The 12,396-nt window shown below is 43.0% G+C and overlaps 1 non-coding gene across 1 annotated transcript; it reads right to left on the bottom strand.

Moving 5' to 3' along the window:
• Positions 1-1,723: 1,723 nt before the first annotated feature.
• Positions 1,724-1,858, bottom strand: LOC144455201 (small nucleolar RNA SNORA2/SNORA34 family). The gene has a single exon (XR_013483913.1). It is a non-coding gene; the product is annotated as a small nucleolar RNA SNORA2/SNORA34 family (small nucleolar RNA).
• Positions 1,859-12,396: the final 10,538 nt, after the last annotated feature.

Here is a 12,396-nt window from a genome sequence, read left to right as displayed (position 1 = left end):
CTTCCGAATACAGGTTTACCACCCAGTTTTATGACAGCCCAGGATTTCTTTGGCATTGCTCAGGGGGATCGGTGAAATTCTCCAACAATTGAGTTTATTTGAACCTTTAACATCGACACAAGCTCAGCTCACCTTTTGAGTTACATAAAAAGGCCAGGCTGGGGTGTTGGGGAGGGTGTCCTCTCATTTCTGTGTTTCTCTGCCCAGCGGTCCCTTCCCCCAAGGTCAAGGTCAGCGACATTTTGGGCAGTCTGCTCTCAGGTCAAATTTAATACCCCCTTAGAGCTTAGGGAATGCTGGGAAAAAGATGTCTACTACAGAGATCTTAATTTTCTCCTACAATTTTCTTTTTCAGTTCTATTATGCATAGGAGAGGCCCATTTCATTTGGTGTTTGTTAATTTCGGAATAAAAATAAATTTAAAAAACTGTCTACCAGCAGAAAGTGTTCTCTCCTCCCCTATCCTTTCCTGTATTGCTCTGTGGACAGTAAGGCACATCATTCTTCTGCCTCTGGATGGGTAAACAGCAAGACAGAAATTAAGGACATGAAGAAATTGGGGAACTTCAAGGTTAGGGGTTGGAAGCATGGATGTGTGTGTGTGTGTGTGTGTGTGTGTGTGCATTTGAGCATTTGAAGACATTATTTCAGTGAGAAGGCCTTTACCCCAATTAATTTACATATATCGGTTCTTCGATGATACTTTGATGACTGGGTGGAACGGTGGATAGAGTGCTGGGCCTGAAGTGAGGAAGACTCATCTTCCTGAGTTCAAATCTGGCCTTAGACACTAGCTGTGTGACCCTGGACAAGTCACTTAACCCTGTTTGTCTCAGTTTCCTCATATGTAAAATAAGATGGAGAAGGAAATAGCAAAGCAATCCAGTATCTTTGCCAGGAAAACCTCAAATGGGGCCATGAAGAGTCAGACAGGACTGAAATGACTAAACAACAACGATGATACCTCATTCCTGAATGGGGCCCTGGGAGGGTAAGACCAGCGGACTTCCTAGAACGAGCTAATTCCTTCCTTAGCTGTTGGAAAGGCCAGCTGCCTGCAGAGGGAGTCAAGAGTGGGAAAAGCTCTGTCTCAGCTGGCTTCTTGGGAATATTCCCAGTCTGGGGAATGAATGTTGGGAGAACGTCACTAGGTGCTAAAATCCACCTGGGTACACCCCCACGCTCCATGCGCAGGACAACACAGGGAATGAAGGGGTGGATTTGCTGCTTGAGTAAGAGCAGATAACCACAGGTGATATTTATTATTGATATCATGAAGAATTTATGATTTCACTGTCTTGGGGAACTTCTCCCACTAATGGAAATGCTACCACCTGTCTACTTAGACAGGCCTTGTAGATAAACTCTAGGGAGTTGCCTAAGGTTAAGTGACTTTTCGCAAAGTAAAATAGCTCATAACTATCAGAAGCAAGATTTGAACCCAGTGTATCCTGATTCTAAGTCTCTACCCACTCTGCACCATATCCTTGTGGAGCATTGGAGAATCTACTGGACCCACGTTTCTTTCTGCTCCATCATTTGTTATTTTCATGGCATCGGGCAAGTCATTTTTGTTTTTTTTAGGCTATTGGGGTTAAGTGACTTGCCCAGAGTCACACAGCTAGTACATATTAAATGTTTGGTCTCCTGAGGCTGGATTTGAACTCAGGTACTCCTGACTTCAGGGCCGGTGCTCTATCCACTGCACCACCTAGCTGCCCCCAAGTGTTTCTTCCTAATGAACTGACCATTCTCTATAATGTTCTGAAACGGCCAGAAGACAGTAGGGTGACATTTCTTTAGGCTCCTGTTTGAAACCAACAATTCCAATAAACTGTTGGTCTTGATTCAGGGCCAACAGGCAAGTCATTTAATCTTTCTAAGACTCAGTTATAGGAAGTTATGAGGAAGTTACATTAGGTCATAAATTTGGCAACTGTTTAGGAATGTAGGGGTGAGGGAGAGTGAAGAATTGAAGACAACTTTTGGGTTATGAACCTGGGTGATAAAAAGGATGGTGAAGCCCTCAATAGAAATTAGAAATTTTCTTTTTCTTCTAATTTTTTAAAAAATAGTATGATCTTTAATGCTAAGATCATGTACATGGTATAAGGTGTTGATCTAAGTCTAATTTCTGCCGGACTTCTCAAAAGTTTTTATCAGAGGATTCTTTTCTAAGTAATTTGTTTTCCAGTTTATTGAACAATGAGTGATTAAGTTCCATTGTTTCTCCTTTGTCTACTCTGTTTCATTGATCCACCTCTCTATTTTTTAACCAATACCACATGACTTTTTAATATAGTTTGAGGTCTGGAAGTGCTAGTCCACCTTTGTCCATGCCTCTTTTCATCATTTCTCTTGATATTCTAGATCTTTGGGGTAGCTAGGTAGATAGTGGATACAGCACTGGCCCTGGATTCAGGAGGACCTGAGTTCAAATCTGGCCTCAGACACATAACACTTACTAGCTGTATGACTCTGGGCAAGTCACTTAACCCCATTGCCTAGCCAAAAATCCAAAAAAACACAAAAAAAGACTGGACAAACAACGATGGCTATATTTAAAAAAAAGATATTTCAGATCTTTTATTTTTTCCAAATGAATTTTGTTATTTGATTGGTATAGCATTAAAAGTATAAGTTAACCTTGGTAGTATTGTAATTTTTATTAAATTGGCATATCCCAACCATGAACACTGAATATTCTGTCAGCTATTTAAGTTATTTTTTTAGTTCTTTAAGGAAAACTTTGTAATACAATTTTTTATTATTGCCCCTTGGATTTTTTTATTGAGTAGAAATGCTGTTGCAGAAGGTGGTTGGTTGTTCTAGGACAGGGGTGGGGGATCTGAGGCCTCGAGGCCACATGTGGTCCTCTAGGTCTTCAAGTGCAGCCCTTTGACTGAATTCAAACTTCACAGAACAAATCCCCTTAATAAAAGGATTTGCTCTGTAAAACTTGGACTCAGTCAAAAGACTGTACCCGAGGACCTAGCAGGCTGCATGTGGCCTTGAGTCCGTAGGTTTCCCACCCTTGTTCTAGGACAAGGAGGCCCTAGGCTTTGAGGGAAGTTCCACAAAAACTAAAAATCACGAAACAAAAAAGGAAGCTGGGGCATTGAGGTCTTGTTTATAAATGCGCTCATATTCTTGTTGCCATATGTTGGTACTGTAGGTCACTGTGGGGAGAAAGGAGACAAATCTCTTCTCCTTCCCTTACTGGAAGACCAAGGGGTAGCTATTGGAGTCCCAAAATGACATTCAAAAGGTGAGGGACAGCCTTCTACTGCAGTCACTCACCAACCACCTTGGCCATAACTCTTTTAATTTGTGGGATCAAGAACCAACTAGGAGCCAGTATGTCATGAATATCCTTGACCAAGAGGCCAAACCACATGTCTCACAAAAACCATTGCACATGGTCATCTCTGTGGGAAGTGCTCTGGTCCAGCAAATCACATGAGCTTCCCTCATTATCCCCTATTACAATTATTATCATGAGGCCCGTTGCTTAAATCTCCCTTGGTAGGATTTTACATTCCTGTGATGTTCCATACCTTGTGCTCTGTTGGAACAGTCTTGGAGAACTCAGAGTCACCTCATCTGTCAAAGTCAAGGGTTGGACTAGATGAATGATGTCAGATTCAAATAGAAATGGGTGCTGCTAAACAGTACCTAGGCATCCCTGTGGTCTGCATACTGATTTAGAAAACCATGTATTGACATTATCTGTGTTTTGTTGTATTTTTATTTGTTTTGTTAAATATTTCCCAATTACATTTTAATCTGGTTTGGGCGGCATTTGGAAGTGTCCTGAAGGCTGGGGTTTGGCACCTCTGTACTTTGAGATCCTTTCCAGCTCTGAATCCACGCTCCTGTAATCTCTCCACGTCATGATGATTGATCAGAGGAAGCCTTAGTGGGTTTCAACGCAGGCATAATCAATGAATATGTTAACATCATAACTGTGGGAGCTATTAACAGTCTTTGGGCACTGGGGAGTTAGTTGCACGTTTAAATTGGGTGATTAAATTCTTTCTCTGTCTCTGACTGTCTGTGGTTTTGTTTCCCTTTTGTGCTCTCTCTGTCTTTTTCTTCCACTTTTTCTCTTAGTCTGGCCTCCTTAAAGAATGCAGAGCTCATAGGCAGGCTACCCGTCTTCTCAGCCCAACTCTGCTACTAACTAGCTGCGTGACCCTAGACAAGTTGCTTTCTCACTCTGGGCCTCAGTTTCCTTATTTGTAAAAAGAGGAACTCAAATACTAGACGGCCTCTGAAGGCCCCTGGAAGCTCTAAGGTTTTATTATTTCACAAGTCTTTCTGCCTCCACTTCCTGAAACCATGACTCCTACTTTCTTATTGGCTTTCCAGGTTTCAGAGATTCTGTAGCTCCCACCCACCAGAAACTGCTTCCTCGGTATCTCCAGGGTTGTTGTTGTTGTTCTGTTGTTTTCCAGTTGTGTCCGACTCTTTATGACTCCATTTGGGGTTTTCTTGGTAAAGATACTGAAATAGTTTGCTATTTCCCTTTCATTTTACAGATGAGGAAACTGAGGCAAATGGGGTTAAGTGACTTGTCCAGGGTCACACAGCTAGTAAGTGACTCAGGTCTTCTTGACTCCAGGCCCAGCACTCTTTACTGAGCCACCCAGCTGCCCTCGTAATGAGGTGGACGTGTGCTACAGTCGATGCATATTTATGGGGACCCTGAAGTTGGGCTGAGCCAAGATGACTAGAGCCACAGTGGGGTCCTGAGGCAGGGGGAGAACCACATGAAAACAGTACTGGAGGACACTTGTTTTATCTGTTGTGTGAAGGATGCAGGAGGGTAGACTGGAGAGACTGAGAGGAGGGAGAAAGGCACAAATAAAGATTTTTGGAACAGGTCGGTTGAGGACGGAGGATCATCTTCCTCCTCTTCCTGAGTGGTGAAATGGGACCAAAGATTTCTCAGAGGTCTTTTCTAAGCAGAGATAATTAGTGTTTCATTTTTGTTTGCATATCCCTGGCATCTCTTTTTCTGGGAGATTAAAAAAAAAAAAGCAAAAGCAAAAGCCAATCTCTGCCCTCAAGGAGCTTACAGTCTAATGAGTGAGACAACAAGCAAACAAATACTGTATGTACAAACAAGCTCTATACAGGATAAATAGGAAATAATTGACCGGGGAAGTCATTAGAATTTCAAGAGGGGTTGGGAAAGGCTTCCTGTAGAAGGGGGGGATGTTAGTTGGGACTTAAAGGAAGCCAGGGAAGTTGGTAAAAGGGAGAGCATTCCAGGTACGGGGGTCAGGTAGAGGAAATGTTGGGACCTGAGAGATGAAGTGTTTTGTTCAAGGAACAGCAAGGAGGCAGTGTCACTGTATAGAAGAGACTGGAAAGGTAGGAGGGGGCTAGGTTAGGAACAGCTTTGAATATCAAACAGAAGATATCGTGTTTGATGCTGGAGGTGATAGGGAGCCACTGGAGTTTATTGAAAGGGGGAGGGTGTGTTATGATTGGATCTGCACTTTGAAGAAGGAGAGACTTGAGGAAGGTAGAGCCACCAGCAGGCTACTGCAATAGTCCAGGAGGGAGGTGTTGAGAGCCTGCCATCAGAAATAAAAATAGCCTAAGTCTGGGGATCTCTTGGCCCTTCTGTCCACATGAGTTTCCCTTCTCTACCCTTTAACTGGAGCCCTAATCTCTTGGCACATGCCTTATGTCCTCGAGCCTCCTGCTTGGCACAGGGCAGCCTGACTTTCACGCTGCTTGACATGCCAAGTTACTTGAACAAAGGGCCAGGCTGACTCAGGAGGAAGGGAGAGGGATGTGGCAGTCTGGGCAACACCCTTATCTTGCAGGACAGAAACCAAAGTAACCCTAGGGACCAAGAGGAAGTAAACAACAGCCTCGTCCATTTGTCAACAAGCATTATTAAGTGTCTACTAAGTGCCAGACATTGGGCTAAGCACCAAGGATTCAAAGAAAGGTGAAAGAAACCCAGTCCTTATTCTCAAGGAGCTTACAATTTAATGATTTATAATTTACAATTACAATTAAATTAGAATTTAACATGCAGACAGCTATATGCAAAGAAGATCTATGCGGGAGTAATCGGAGATAATCAACAGAGGAAGGCCCTAGCAGTAAGGAGGATTGGTAAAGTCTTCCTGTAGAAGGTAGAATTTTAGCTGGAACGTGAGAGAAGCCAGGGAGGGCAGGAGGCAAAGATGAGGAAGTGGAGCACTCCAGGCATGGAGTACAACTGCTGAAAATGGCCAGAGTCAAGAGATGGAACAGCAGGGAGGCCGCTGTCACAGATGACAGAGTATGTGGTGGTGGTGGGCAGCATAAGCTTTAAGAAGGCTCGGAAGGTAGGAAGGGGCCAGGTTAGGAAGGCCTTTAAAAGGCAAACCTCCTTTAAAACTCCTCCCACCACAATGAATATGACAGTCTTCTCTGGCCCCTCTATTAACACTCACTCCAATTTCTAACTTGGAGTGCTTGGTAATGGGGTCCTCATACCTAGGAATTCAATTTAATTCAATTCAACAAACTCTTATTAGTGAGATAAGGGACAAGATTAGGGGATGGATCTAGCTATCAACAAGAACTTCCCAGCTTTTTGAGTGAATTGAGGTATCAGATAATTCCTTTTCATCTCCCTATGAGCCTCCTCTCCCATGATACTATCTACTACGCCTTGCTCCATGAGCAACGATGGAGGAGCAGATAGAGGGCTCCATCCAGGAAGGGCCAGGAGATAGAGACTGGACTTAAGATTTCATTTTTACGGGGAACTCTGAGGTAAGGAAACTCCAAATATCAATGCAGATCCTTGGTACCTTTGCAATTTATAGAGCTGCCTGGCACACTCAGAGGTTCACACTCAGGATCACATAGACAATACATGTCAGAGACGGGGCTTGGTCCCAGGTCTTCCTGGCTTCTAGGCCTGCTCTCCATCCACTAAGCCACAAGATCTCCTGAGTCTTCCTGGGTTCAAATCCTACCTCCGAAGCAACCTCTCTGAGTTTCAGTTTCCTCATCTGTAAAATGGGGATTATGATACCTGCAGTACCTACTTCTCAGGCTTCTTTTGCAGTTTAAACAGATGCAAAGAGCTTTACGTACCAGCCCCTGGCACAGGGCCTTGTGCACAGTAAGCATTTAGTAAACAACAGTTGGATCACATTGGATTGATGTCTAGAGGGTTTTTTTTTTTTGCCTAGGTTAACCCTAGTCTCTGTGCCTGGCTGGGTCTTGGGCATCTGTGACCCTCTTCTCCCATCAGACTGGTAGCTGAATGAGGGAAGAGTCTGTGCCCTCACCTCCCCTTGAATCCCATTGAAGAAGAGAAGCAGAATTCCAAAAGACTCATGATAGAAAATGCTATCCACCTCCAGGGAAAGAACGATGGAGTCTGAAAGCAGATCAAAGCTTACTATTTTTACCTTCTGTTGTTGTTATTGTTTCTTTCTCTTGGTTTTCCCTTTTTGTTTTGATTCTTCTTTCACAACATGACTAATGTTCAATATGATGAAACATGTATGACCTATATCGGATTGCTTGCTTTCTTGGGGAGAGGGAAGGGGCGGGAGGAAAAAAATTTGGAATTCAAAATCTTACAAAAAATGGATGTTGAAAACTTTCTGTATGTGTAATTGGAAAAAAATACTATAAAAAAAGAAAAAATAAGGGAGAGAAGCAATGCTCTATAGAAAGGAGTTGGTTAGGACAGGAAGAAAGGAGGATGACAGATTGGCCAAGTGGGACAGAAAAGCAGGCATGAGGAAAGCTGGCTAATCTCCCTGCTGCTTTTATAGTTTTTTTTTTGCCTAGGCAATGGGGTTAAGTGACTTGCCCAGGGTCACACAGCTAGTAAGTGTTATGTGTCTGATGCTGGATTTGAACTCTGGTCCTCCTGACTCCAGGGCCAGTGTTCTATCCATTGTCCCATCTAGCTGCCCCCTGCTTTTACGGTTCTTAAAGGTAGTGTTGTATAGTGGTAAGAGTACTAATAATAATGATAATAAAATAATATTTGTGCTTTTCCCAGACCTGAGTCAAGTTCTTTCTAAATGACCTTAAAGCATTCTTTATATGGGTAAGACCTGTCAATCTTATTCATTCATGGGCCCAGAATTGTCTTTCTTCAGGAATGTGGGAAGAATGACTCCCTAGAACTTTTCCCTAGAAATTGCCCTATCATCTCAGCACCCACTACAGCGCTGGGGAGTTTGTCCTTAGTAACAGGGTTTATAAATATTTGCAGAGTTGAAAGAAGTTGCTAGCAGCAGAATGTGGCCCACACCATCGTCCGACTGGCTTGACTTGAACTGGCTTATTGGGGAAGTGGATTGAAGGTTGTTGCTGTCTTTCCGTGTTAGGTCAGATAGCTTGAGGCCTGTCCTTAACCTCTCAGGGTCTTTCCAGACTTGGTTCCCCATTTCCAAGGTCCCATTCTCATGTTCTGCTCCATGACATCTCTTCTTCCATTCTCAGCCTTTTCATCTTTCCCTTTGGAATGAAGCCTAGGACAGTCTCGCTTTTCGACCCAGGCTTGACCCTCCCCTTTCCAACTTTTGCTCCATGTTCTTTTTCTTCAGGAAACTCCCCTCCCCACATAACCCCGTCCCCATGTCTTTTCTGGCAGCACTCATGAACTAAGCTCTTTCTGGCAGTCCTGTCTCTTCGGGTCTTTCTTCTTCGGGTCTATGCCTTGAGTATGGACACATTATTTGTCCCATCAGATTGGAAGCCCCCCGAGAGAACCAGGACTGCCTCACTTTTCTCTTCCGACTCTCTTTAGGGGCTTGCTCAGGATGGAGGTCTGGGTGGAATAAGCCTTCTTTCCCCCAGCTTTTCCGTTAGAGCACAGAAAGATGTGACTGGTGCCCAGGGAGGGGGCTACACTCTGACCTACTCTTTTGGGAAGCGGCACGGGATGGTATGACCCTGAGTTTGAGCCTGGTCTTAGAGCAGAGGGAAAAAGGAGGAGCAGCCCTAATCTCTTCTTCTTCCTTGCTTGTTGGGTTAGTTTTAACTGCAAGATGAGATAGGAATCAGGAAACAGCCACATGGAAGAATGTAGCCCCTCCCTACCTTCAGCAGTTTTGGGAGAAACTTCTACTAATCTAGAATAACAGGGGGGCTGGGGTGAGCATGCACTGAGGCCACTACTGGTGACACATACTCTCTGGCTTCTTCTCCTCCCCGCCTTCATGAGGACGAAAGGACCAACCAGGAGTTTGCGATTGCACATGTCTGGCAAGAGGCCAGAGCATGAGTACATCCACAGGAGCCAGAGTGAATGCTCTGTGGACTGGCCCATGTTAAACTAACTTTTATGGAAAAGGAAGAGACTTCAGTGGGGCCATTGGACTCTTCAGAACTCCAATTCTATTATCAACACAATGCCCTTTGTATAAGACATATGACCTTCTCCTGAGAAATTATTTGATAGATGTTTTTTATTTTATTTTCTATGTACATGTAGTTTCCCCATAATAGAATGTAAGGTCATTGAGGGCAGAGCCTATAGTTTTCAACCTTTGTGTCCTCAGAGCCAGTTAGCACATAGTTCCCACAGCAGGCCATTCAATGTTTGTTCAATTGGATTGAATCGATTTGGTTTAGAAAGCATTTCCTAGCTGAAAAATGTGAGGAGGTCATAGCATCACCTTTCTGGGGAGATCTTTAGGATAGGAAATTTCCATTTGTTTTATTGGGGTGAGGGAGGGACATATGACTGGAGGTAGGGGCCTGTACAAAGTCAACAAACATTTATGAAGTATTCACCGTATGTCAGGCATTGTGCTAAGTGCTGGAGGTACTCGGGATTTGAACTGTCTTTTTTTTTTTTTTGGCTAGGCAATCAGGGTTAAGTGACTTGCCCAAGGTCACACAGCTAGTCAGGTATCGAGTATCTGAGGCCTCCTGACTCCAAGGCTGGAGCTCCATCCACTGCGCCACCTCGCTGCCCCTTTACTGAGTCTTGAAGGAAGCTAAGAACTTCAGGAAATAAAGGTGAGGAGAAAATTCTAGGCACGCAGAAGAGCCAGCAAAATGTTTGAGGAACAGTGAGAAGTCTAGAGTTGTTGGGTCACAGAATAGGAAGGAAATGATGTCTTCTTAAGTGCTTGCTAGGCACTATACTAAGTGTTTTACAAATATTATCTGATTTGATCTACACAATAACTATGGGAAGAAAATGCTGTTTTATAGTTGAAGAAACTGAGGTAGAGAGAGGTTAAATACCTTGCCTAGGGCCACCCAGCTAGTAAGTGTCTGAAACTAGATTTGAACTCAGGTCTATCCTGATTTCAGGCCCAGGACTCTATCCATTATACCGCCTAATTATACTACCTAGGAGATACGTGGGTCAAATGTAAGAGGAATAGAAAGATAGGAAGGGGTCGGGTTTTGAAGGGCATTAAAACCAAAGAGAGGATTTTATTTTATTTTATTAATGCTTTTAAATGAATTTTTATTTTATTAGTCACAATAGCATCCACATACATTTGAAAAATAGTAATACATGTATATGCTTAAAATACACAGCCTTTCCCATTTATGAAAGGTATTTTTGTTTATCATACTGATTGCTCTGTATTTTTGAACTAAGTAAATTTTATAATAATAATGTTTGGTACAAATTTGGATTTATGGACCCATTAGAACACCTCTTTTGAGGATTTTGTTTTTGATTCTGGAGATAACAGGGAGCCATGGAGTTTATTGAGTAGGGAGTGTGTATGACATGGTCAGACCTGAGCTTTAGGAAGATCTCTCTGATATGTTAGAGGGAGATGGAATGGGGTAAGGAAGATACTTGAGGCAGAAAGACTTACCAGAAGGTTGTGGACCCCTCCATCAGACAAGGCAGTAGAATCTTTGCCCACATTATTTGATTGAAGTCCGAGATGGAATTTAGTTTTATTTTTAAAAAACATTTTATGTATTCTGTAGTTCTTTTTTCCCAATTGGTTTGTTATTATTTTTTTTTAAACATTGAGTTTGAGTTTAGTTTGTACTGCTAAGGGGTGCAGTGGATAGAGCTCTTGGACTAGAGTCAGGAAGACCCAAGTTCAAATCCCACCTCAGAATTACTAGCTGTGTGACCCTGGGCAATCACTTCCCTTCTGTTTCCTTCTGTTTTCTCATCTGAAAAATTCGAGATCCCATTAGCAGGGTTGTCGTGAGAATTAAATGAGGTATTTGTGAAATGCTTAGCATAGTAGTTGGCACTTAGGAGGGGCTTAATAAATACTTATTCCCTTCTCTTCCCTTCCTTTCCCTAACATTGTGTTCAAGAAGCCACCATTCCATTCCTTTGTACGCCTCTTCCACTTAGGTGAATTGCCTTTCCACGGTGGGAGGACCTAGTAGGGTTTGTCCTCTGATGGCAAAACCTTTGAGAATCCATCTGTTTCATATCTTTATGACATAATGAGACATCAGTGAGTGGTCTGATATTAATAACAGCTGACATTTTCAGGGTGTTTTATATATAGCTGTGGCACAGTGGCAAAAGACTGGTCTTCAAGTCATGAAGATGTGGGTTCAAGTCCTGCCCCTGACACATACTGGTTGTGTGACTCTGGCAAGTCACTTTTTCTCTTAGTTCTCTTGGAAACTCTCTAAGACTGTTGGTTGTCCTTCATGCTCTAAGAGGACCAAAATCACATCAATATGTTGGGGTCTGATCAGACCAGTATGAGCTCAGAAGGCTCTACCAGAGGTTGGACACAAATAGTCCATGTGAACATTTGGAGTGGAGATGTCTCTAAGTTTGTACATCTCTCATTTCTTTTGAGCTACTGAAATTTTGCTTCACCCATAGAACACAGTCCCTTCTTTAGGCAGCCCTATGCCAGTGTCTCCCATGTCTCACAATAATTCCAAAGTTCTTCAGAGAGACCTTGAGAGTGTCCTTGGGTCATTACTATTAAGTGTAAGACTGAATTTCGTCTGCCTTCTTACTGAGCCAAGAATCCTTCATCTCTCTAAGCTTCACTTGCACTCTACTTTTGATGGAACCAAACACTGCATTTGCAAAGATTTCTTGTTTTTCCAAGTAGCAGCTTTTGAATTTCCTCATCATTTTTGTCAAACCAATCTTGATGTTTGCAAGTTTTCTGGTCCAGATGAGTAAATGCAGTGCAAATCTCTGAAATCTGCCCACTCCTTTTCTGCTCCACTATCGCCAATCATGTGTTGTCTCAGCTTTCCCTCCAAGTTAGCAACAAACTGTTCATGTTTGGAGAAGCACTCTAATCTTTTGACATTAAGCCTCCTGGTAGTCATCTTGCCTTGGGGCCAAAGCTTTTGTTGAATGTGAATGTTTAGCTTGGAGAGGATAAGTCTGTGATTGTCCCAGCACTCTGTGCCACACATCACCTTTGTTACTCTCAT

This window comes from Phascolarctos cinereus, unplaced genomic scaffold, assembly GCF_003287225.1.
Source record: "Phascolarctos cinereus isolate Bilbo 61053 unplaced genomic scaffold, phaCin_HiC Scaffold_1;HRSCAF=81, whole genome shotgun sequence".
In the NCBI taxonomy this organism is placed as follows: Eukaryota; Metazoa; Chordata; class Mammalia; order Diprotodontia; family Phascolarctidae; genus Phascolarctos; species Phascolarctos cinereus.
The sequence above is the reverse complement of the archived record's forward strand: the minus strand, read 5'-3'. Positions and strand labels throughout refer to the sequence as shown.